Genomic DNA, 10571 nt, shown 5'->3' on the forward strand with positions numbered 1-10571 from the left:
AACATCGCAACAGGTTCCATCTGCCGGGCCCGTATCTGGCCCAAAACGCGTGGCAAATCCAAAAACTGTTGGAGGACAGCGTGTCCATCCGGTTAAAGCTCAGTCTGCAATGGCTGAAAAGGGATCCGAGGCTCGAAAGAGTGCAGTCTGGAATTTTTTTAAACAACATCCAATTGATCCGCACAAAGTTATCTGTCAAAAATGTTCAACTAGCTTAAGCAGAGGTCAGAATCTGAAAAGTCTCAATACAAGTTGCATGCATAGACATTTGACCACCATGCATTTGCAAGCCTGGACTAACTACCAAACGTCCCTTAAGGTTGTAGCACCCTCGGCCAATGAAGCTAGTCAGCAATGCTACATCCCTTCCGTCACTGTAAGGCCACCCTTTTCCGCACCACCAGCAGTATCTGTGCAGGTTTCTTTGCCAGCCCAAAGCAGTCAGGGTCAGGGAATCACCAGTTTCGTAGGAGGAAATACTGCATCTAGGGCACCGGCGGAAACAATACCGTCTCCAACCGTCTCTCAGTCTGCCATGTCCACCGGCACATCCGCTAGTTCCACGATCTCCAGCTCTCCAGTCCAGCTCACCCTACATGAGACTCTGGTTAGAAAAAGGAAGTACTTATCCTCGCATCCGCGTACACAGGGTTTTAACGCCCACATAGCTAGACTAATCTCGTTAGAGATGATGCCCTACCGGTTAGTTGAAAGCGAAGCTTTCAAAGCCCTGATGGAGTACGCTGAACCACGCTACGAGCTACGCAGTCGACACTTCTTTTCGAGAAAAGCCATCCCAGCCCTGCACCAGCATGTTGAACAGCGCATCGTCCATGCACTCAGGCAATCTGTGAGTACAAAGGTGCACCTGACTACAGATGCATGGACCAGTAGGCATGGCCAGGGACGTTACGTGTCCATCACGGCACACTGGGTGAATGTGGTGGATGCAGGGTCCACAGGGGACATCAATTTCGGGACAGTTGTGCCTAGCCCACGGTCTAGGAAACAGTTGGCTGTAGGCGTTTGCACCCCCTCCTCCTCCTCGTCCTCCCGCAGAAGCGAGAGCTCTTCCACAGACCACAGTCGCCCAACCACTCGATCGGCAGCTGTCACTGTTGCACACCAGTTGTCCCATTATGGCCCAGCTACTGGCAAGCGTCAGCAGGCTGTATTGGCTATGAAGTGTTTGGGCGACAACAGACACACCGCGGAAGTTCTGTCCGAGTTCTTGCAGCAAGAAACGCAGTCGTGGCTGGGCACAGTAGATCTTGAGGCAGGCAAGGTAGTGAGTGATAACGGAAGGAATTTCATGGCTGCCATCTCCCTTTCCCAACTGAAACACATTCCTTGCCTGGCTCACAACTTAAACCTGGTGGTGCAGTGCTTATTGAAAACTTATCCTGGGTTCTCCGACCTGCTCCTCAAAGTGCGTGGACTTTGCTCACATATCCGCCATTCGCCTGTACACTCCAGCCGTATGCAGACCTATCAGCGGTCTTTGAACCTTCCCCAGCATCGCCTAATCATAGACGTTGCAACAAGGTGGAACTCAACACTGCACATGCTTCAGAGACTGTGCGAACAGAGGCGGGCTGTTATGTTTTTGTGGGAGGATACACATACACGGGCAGGCAGTAGGATGGCAGACATGGAGTTGTCAGGTGTGCAATGGTCGAAGATACAAGACATGTGTCAAGTCCTTCAGTGTTTTGAGGAATGCACACGGCTGGTTAGTGCAGACAACGCCATAATAAGCATGAGCATCCCCCTAATGTGTCTGCTGATGCAAAGTTTGACGCACATAAAGGATCAGGCGTCTGCACCAGAGGAAGAGGAAAGCCTTGTTGACAGTCAGCCATTGTCTGGTCAGGGCAGTGTACAGGACGAGGTAGCGGGCGAAGAGGAGGTGGAGGACGAAGAGGATGATGGGGATGAGTATATTTTTAATGAGGAAGCTTTCCCGGAGGCACTGGAAATTGGTGGCGTGGCAAGGCCGGGTTCTGTTTTTTTGAGGGACACAAGTGACGTAGATTTGTCTGAAACTGCCCCTCAACCAATCACAACCGCAGATTTGACAACTGGTACTTTGGCCCACATGGCGGATTATGCCTTACGTATCCTCAAAAGGGACACACGCATTACTAAAATGATGAACGATGACGATTACTGGTTGGCCTGCCTCCTTGATCCTCGCTATAAAGGCAAATTGCAAAATATTATGCCACATGAGAACTTGGAACTAATATTAGCAACCAAACAATCAACTCTTGTTGACCGTTTGCTTCAGGCATTCCCAGCACACAGCGCCCGTGATCATTCTCACATGAGCAGCAGGGGGCAGCAGAACAGAAGTGTTAGAGGTGCAGAAATCCGAAGTGGCGTTGGACAGAGGGGTTTTCTGACCAGGTTGTGGAGTGATTTTGCTATGACCGCAGACAGGACAGGTACTGCTGCATCAATTCAAAGTGACAGGAGACAACATTTGTCCAGTATGGTTACTAACTATTTTTCATCCCTGACACCTGGCCAGAATTGGCAGAATATGCATTGCAGGAGCTTGCTTGCCCGGCAGCTAGTGTCCTATCAGAAAGAGTATTCAGTGCTGCAGGTTCAATATTAACCGAAAAAAGGACTCGTCTGGCCACCCAAAATGTTGATGATCTAACCTTCATTAAAATGAACCACAACTGGATTTCGAATTCTTTTGCCCCACCTTGCCCGGTCGACACCTAGCTTTCCTATGAAAAGGTATTGCCTGTGGACTACTCTGAATGACTTTACCAATCTCGTAATTTGAGTCTACTGCTGCCCGTGTACCCCTGGAACCAATGTTGAAGTGCCCACAGCCCTAATTTATTATGTTAGGCCTTCGAAGCCTGTCTGCGGTCCCTCCTTCCACTAGGCCTCCACTGACCAGTCTACTGCTGGCCGTGTACCCCTGGAACCAATGTTAAAGTGCCCACAGCCCTAATTTATTGTTAGGCCTTCGAAGCCTGTCTGCGGTCCCTCCTTCCACTAGGCCTCCACTGACCAGTCTACTGCTGCCCGTGTACCCCTGGAACCAATGTTAAAGTGCCCACAGCCTTAATTTATTATGTTAGGCCTTCAAAGCCTGTCTGCGGTCCCTCCTTCCACTAGGCCTCCACTTACCAGTCTACTGCTGCCCGTGTACCCCTGGAACCAATGTTACAGTGCCCACAGCCCTAATTTATTATGTTAGGCCTTCGAAGCCTGTCTGCGGTCCCTCCTTCCACTAGGCCTCCACTGGCCAGTCTACTGCTGCCCGTGTACCCCTGGAACCAATGTTAAAGTGCCTACAGCCCAATATTTTTTTATGTTAGGCCTTCGAAGCCTGTCTGCGGCCCGTTCTTTCTACTACTCCTCCACTGACCAGACCACTGCTGCCCGTGTACCCCTGGAACCTATTTAAAAGTGCCTACAGCCCAATTTTATTATGTTAGGCGTTCGAAGCCTGTCTGCGGCCCGTTCTTTCTACTACTCCTACACTGACCAGACCACTGCTGCCCGTGTACCCCTGGAACCTATTTAAAAGTGCCTACAGCCCAATTTTATTATGTTAGGCGTTCGAAGCCTGTCTGCGGCCTGTTCTTTCTACTACTCCTACACTGACCAGACCACTGCTGCCCGTGTACCCCTGGAACCTATTTAAAAGTGCCTACAGCCCAATTTTATTATGTTAGGCATTCGAAGCCTTTCTGCGGCCCCGTTCTTTCTACTACTCCTACACTGACCAGACCACTGCTGCCCGTGTACCCCTGGAACCTATTTAAAACTGCCTACAGCCCAATATTTTTTTATGTTAGGCCTTCGAAGCCTGTCTGCGGCCCGTTCTTTCTACTACTCCTACACTGACCAGACCACTGCTGCCTGTGTACCCCTGGAACCTATTTAAAAGTGCCTACAGCCCAATTTTATTATGGTAGGCCTTCGAAGCCTGTCTGCGGCCCGTTCTTTCTACTACTCCTACACTGACCAGACCACTGCTGCCCGTGTACCCCTGGAACGTATTTAAAAGTGCCTACAGCCCAATATTTTATTATGTTAGGCCTTCGAAGCCTGTCTGCGGCCCGTTCTTTCTACTACTCCTACACTGACCAGACCACTGCTGCCCGTGTACCCCTGGAACCTATTTAAAAGTGCCTACAGCCCAATATTTTTTTATGTTAGGCCTTCGAAGCCTGTCTGCGGCCCGTTCTTTCTACTACTCCTACACTGACCAGACCACTGCTGCCCGTGTACCCCTGGAACCTATTTAAAAGTTCCTACAGCCCAATTTTATTATGTTAGGCCTTCGAAGCCTGTCTGCGGCCCGTTCTTTCTACTACTCCTACACTGACCAGACCACTGCTGCCCGTTTTTTAATAGTAGGCGTACAAAGTCTGTCTGCGGTCCACTATTGAAATTGTCCTCCACTGCCCAGAGCAATGCTGCCTGTGTACCCCTGTAACCTTTTTTAAACTGCAGTGAGCCACATTTTTGGTTTAAGGCCTACTACCTGCGTCTGTCTGTACCACTCAATACAGCTGTGTTCCTTTGAAAAAAGCTGAGCGTCAATAGTCTTGTTTTCAGCCTCTAGGAATTTTAAAACTGCATTGGGGCTACAACTTTGGTAGGGCCTACTAACGGTGTCTGCCGCCCCAAGGTGTGCCCCAGGTTTCGTCCACATTGCTTCGATCTTCCTACTCTCGTTTAGTAGTTGTTGCAAACTACACTGCATTAGGCCTACAAATTTGGTATGGGGTGTAGAGAGACGGTGTGTTACACTCCAAGGTGTTCCCCAGGTTTCGTCCACATTGCTTCGATTTTCCTACTCTCGTTTAGTAGTTGGTGAAAACTACACTGCATTAGGCCTACAAATTGGGTATGGGGTGTAGAGACGGTGTGTTCCACTCCAAGGTGTTCCCCAGGTTTCCTTGCCATTGCTTCGGTCTTCCGACTCTCGTTTAGTAGTTGTTGGAAACTACACTGCATTAGGCCTACAAATTGGGTATGGGGTGTAGAGACGGTGTCTTCCGCTCCAAGGTGTTCTCCAGGTTGCCTTTCCTGAGCTTCTATCTTCAGGCTCTTGTGAAATAGTGGTTAAATGGAACAACTGCATTTGGCGTACTAGTTGGTTTGGGGCCTACTAACAGTGTCTGCCGCTCCTTGCTGTTCTCCTGGTTTCCTGTCCTGAAATTCCATTTTCAGGTTCTCGTTAAGTAGTTGTTAATGTTAGACTGCATTTGGCCTACTAGTTGGGTTGGGGCCTACTATCGGTGTCTGCCACTCCTTGCTGTTCTCCTCCACTGAACAAAGCTGTGCCGCCTGTTTACTACTGTTGCCAATTTTGAACTGCATTTCGACTACTTACTGATTTGGGCCTACTCTCTGTGTCAGCCTCTCATTCCAGTTGTCCTCCACTGCAATGCCCCCTGGTTACTCCTGTGTTACCAATTTTTAACTGCATTTAGCCCACTTTATTGTTTGGGCCTATATCTGTGTTTCCTCCTCATCCTGCCCATTGCCCAGCCAGTGATAGATGAGTCTGCTGGTACATTGACCCATAGCGCAACATTTCCCGTGCACGCTACACTGCAAGATTGTGACCCTGCTGAAAGTCAGGTCCCCCTTCCCGCATACGATACCACCTTACACGGGGACAAAGAGGAAGGTGCAGATGAAAGTGCAGGTTCCTTCATCAGGTGGGGGGAGGAATACTAGTTGGCGACGTCACTGGCACAGGGCCTCTCATAGTACGCAAAAGTGTTGCTGCCGGTGGGAGGCGCCCCCGCCGTGCAAACACACCGCTGTACTTTGAGGGGCCCTGTGCCAGTGCCAATGCCAACGAGTGGGCCCCCCTGCTTGCTCAGGATCACAGCACTTGCAAAGATGAAATACTTACCTCTCCCTGCTCCACTGCCGTGACGTGGTCCAGATTTACTGGGCCCACTAATTACTTGAACCAGCCCTACCCCCCACAACTTTAGCCAAATGACCCCCAATTTCAAATGCCTTCCAATTATTATAAGCTAAATTACGATTGACAAGCTTCTGTAACAAGAATGGATGTTTTTGCCATTAAAATGGGCAGTGTAGGTGTTTTCCTGGCCTCCACTCACTGCCGACTATGCTCCCCCATTGACTTGCATTGGGTTTCGTGTTTCGGTCGATACCCGACTTTTCGCGATAATCGGCCGATTCCACTCGACTCGACTTCTAAGATAGTCGGGTTTCGCGAAACACGGCTCGACTCTAAAAAGGTCAAGGTCGCTCAACCCTACTTGCCACCTCTCATGGCCGCCTAATCCACTCATTGATCACCCTCACTGCAAAAAGTTTTTTCTAATACATTTGAAACCAGAAGTTTACATACACTATGTAAAAAGACGCATATGCATGTTTTTCTCAATATTTGACAGGAAATCAGATTAAACCTTTCCCGTTTTAGGTCATTTAGGATTCCCATAATTATTAATATTTTCCAAATGCCAGAATGCTGGAGAGGGAGAGAATGTTTTAAGGCATTTTTATTACTTACTGCGATTCAAAAGTTTACATACATTTCATTAGTATTTGATTCCATTGCCATTAAACAGAATGACTTGGGTCAAACGTTAGGGATAAACTTCCACAAGTTTCTCAGAATAGTTGGTTGGAATTTGGGCCCATTGCTCCTGACAAAACTGGTGTAACTGATCCAGGTTTGTAGGTCCCTTGCTCACACCTGCCTTTTCAGCTTTGCCCATAAATTTTCAATAGGATTGAGATCAGGGCTTTGTGATGGCCACTCCAAAACATTGACTTTGTTATCCTTAAGCCAATTGGTTGCCATTTTGGCAATATGCTATGGGTTATTGTCCATTTGGAAGACCCTTTTCCACCCAAGCTTTAACTTCCTGGCTGATGTCTTGAGATATTGCTTCAGTATTGCCACATAATCTTCTTTTCTCATGATGCCATCTATTTTGTGAAGTGCACCAGTCCCTCCTGAGCAAAACAAACCCACAGCATGATGCTGCCACCCTCGTGGTTCACAGTTAGGATGGTGTTCTTAGGCTTCCAAGCTTCTCTCTATTTCTTCCAAATGTAACGATGGTCATTATATCCAAAAACTTAAATTTTAGTTTTATCAGACCACAGGACATGTCTCCAAAAATTAAGGTCTTTGTTCCTGTGTGCATTTGCAACCATTAACCTGTCTTTTTATGTTTCTTTTGGAATGGCTTCTTCCTTGCAGAGTGGCCTTTCAGCCCATGTTGATACAGTACTCGTTTCACTGTGGATATTGACACAATCTTACCAGCTTCCGCCATCATCTTCACAAGTCTTTTGCTTTTGTCCTTGGGTTGATATGCACATTTCGGACCAAAGCAGGTTCATCTATCAGACACAGAACCCATCTCCTTCCTGAGCGGTATGATGGCTGGACATTCCCATCTTGTTTGTAATTGCGTATAATTGTTTGTACAGATGAACGAGGCACCTTTAGGTATCTTGAAATTGTACCCAATGATAAGCCAGACTTGTGCAACTCCACCATTCTCTTCCTGATATCTTGGCTGGTTTCTTGAGACTTTCCCATGATGCTACACAAAGAAGCAGTGTGTTCTAGGTGTGAATTAAAATACATCTACACGTGTGTCTCTATATAACTCATATGTCAAAAAAACTATCAGAAGCTTCAAAACACATGAGACAATCATATGGGCAGTCCAAAATTGTTTAAAGGCATAGTAATCTTAGTGTATGGAACCTTTTGACTTTGCAGTAAGTTATAAAAAATACCTTAAAACATTCTCTCTCATTATTTTGGCATTTGGCAAATATTAATAATTATGGTAATCCTAATTGGCCTAAAACAGGAAAGGTTTATTCTGATTTCATGTCAGATATTGAGAAAAACATGCATACACACGTGTTCAAAATTGTTGGTACCCCTCGTTTAATGACAGAAAAATCCACAATGGTCACAGAAATAACTTAAATCTGACAAAAGTAATAATAAATTAAAAATCTATGAAAATGAACAAATGAAAGACAGACATTGCTTTTCAACCATGCTTCCACAGATTAAAAAAAAATAAAACTCATGAAATTGGCCTGGACAGAAATGATGGTACCCTTAACTTAATATTTTGTTGCACAGCCTTTTGAGGCAATCACTGCAATCAAACGATTCCTGTAACTGTAAATCAGACTTCTGCATCTCTCGACAGGTATTTTGGCCCAATCCTCAAGAGCCAACTGCTCCAGTTGTCTCGTGTTTGAAGGTTGCCTTTTCCAGACGGCATGTTCCAGCTCTTTCCAAAGATGCTCAATATGATTTAGGTCACGGCTCATAGAAGGCCACTTCAGAATAGTCCAATGTTTTCCTCTTAGCCATTCTTGGGTGTTTTTATCTGTGTGTTTTGGGTCATTATCCTGTTGCAAGACCCATGACCTGTGACTGAGACCAAGCTTTCTGACACTGGGCAGCACATTTCTCTCTAGAATCCCTTGATAGTCTTGAGATTTCATTGTACCCTGCACAGATTCTAGACACCCTGTGCCAGATGCAGCAAAGCAGCTTCAGAACATAACAGAGCCTTCTCCAGTTTCACAGTAGGGACAGTGTTCTTTTCTTGATATGCTTCATTTTTCCATCTGTGAACATAGATACAACTGATGTGCCTTGCCAAAAAGTTCAATTTCTGTCTCATCTGTCCCTAGGACATTCTCCCACAAGCTTTGTGGCTTGTCAACATGAAGTTTGACAAATTCCATTCTGGCTTTTTTTATGATTTTTTTTTTAACAATGGGGTACTCCTTGGTCATCTTCCATGAAGTCCACTTTGGCTCAGACAACGACGGATGGTGTGATCTGACACTGATGTTCTTTGAGCTTGATGTTCACCTTTAATCTGTTTAGATGTTTTTCTGGCTTTTTTGGTTACCATTCGTATTATCCGTCTCTTTGATTTGTCATCAATTTTCCTCCTGCAGCAACGTCCAGGGAGGTTGGCTACAGTCCCATGGATCTTACATTTCTGAATAATATGTGCAACTGTAGTCACAGGAACAACAAGCTGCTTGGAGGTGGTCTTATAACTTTTACCTTTAACATGTTTGTCTATAATTTTTTTTCTAATCTGAGACAAATCTTTCCTTCGCTTCCTCTGGTCCATGTTGAGTGTGATACACACCATGTCACCAAACAGTACAGTGAGTATCTGTAGCCCTATATACAGGCCCCCTTAGTGATTCCAAGATTGTAGACACCTATGATGCTAATTTGTGGACACACCTTGATTTAACATGTCCCTTTTGTCACATTATTTTCAGGGGTACCATAATTTCTGTCCAGACCTATTTCATGAGTTTTATTAAAAAATTATGTGGAAGCCTCGTTGAAAAGCAATGTCTGACTTTTATTTGCTCATTTTCATAGATTTTTAATTTATTATTACTTTTGTCAGATTCAAGTTATTTCTGTGACCATTGTGGGTTTTTCTGTCAGTAAACGAGGGGAACCAACAATTTTGACCACTTGTGTATGTGTCTTTTCATATAGTGTATGTAAACTTCTGGTTTTAACTGTATCTACTCTGTATCTTCTCCCTTTCAGTTTCATTCCATTGCTTCTCGTGTTTCCATGTGCAAATGAAAATAAGGATGATTCCTCTACACTGTGACATGCCTTCAGATATCTGTAGGCAGCTAATAAGTTTCCTCTTAGCCTTCTTTTTTTGCAAGCTAAACATAAATCCTTTAATTGTTCCTTGCAGTTCCTCGTAGGACATACTTTGCAGTCCGCTCACCATTCTGGTAGTTCTTCTCTGAACTTGCTCCAATTTTTCAATGCCAGTGCTTAGGAGATGGGGTGGAGCCAGTGTAAAGGGCAGGTGCTAGCATGGAATCTGAGTGGACACAGCCAGCACTGAGTATAAGAAGTAGGTGCCATTTTTTAAACCGGGGAACACAGTCAGGCAGCACAAAATGGGAATGCAGTAAGCCAATAAATGTATGTGGTTCCATTTAGAATTATAGCAGACACAACCAGTACTTAGTATATGGAGCAGTCCATCTTGGACTCTGAAGTCTGTCACAGCCCTAATACCAAGGGACAGCTCTCTTTGCACTACTACCTAAGGACAGCGCTCTTGACACTACTTCTTAAAACAGCTCTTTTGGCTCACTACCCAGGCACAGCTGTTTTATAGCCCTAATACCCTGGGACAGCTCTCTTAGCCCTACTACCTAGGGAAAACTCTCCTATAATCCATGGCCAGTCCATGCATTGCAGTCCGTGCTTGTACCATATTGCACTGATGTCTCTATAAGCCCTTACAATTAAAATCGGCCCTTTGAAGGCAATCATGGTGAAAATGAGTTTGAAATCCCTACTTTAAACTAACTTGTTATATACAGTATAGTACAAAATATGAATTGTGTGGTCTTGTCACCCTGTTGTGGTTTTCGGTAAGGAAGTGGGGCCTCATGGTTTTCGGTAAGGAAGTGGGGCCTCAAACTGTAGCTGGAACTGGCACCTTAACTATCCCTGTCCCAGATGTACTCTTGAAGGTAGAGAA

This window comes from Ranitomeya imitator, chromosome 4 (genome assembly GCF_032444005.1).
Source record: "Ranitomeya imitator isolate aRanImi1 chromosome 4, aRanImi1.pri, whole genome shotgun sequence".
NCBI lineage: Eukaryota > Metazoa > Chordata > Amphibia > Anura > Dendrobatidae > Ranitomeya > Ranitomeya imitator.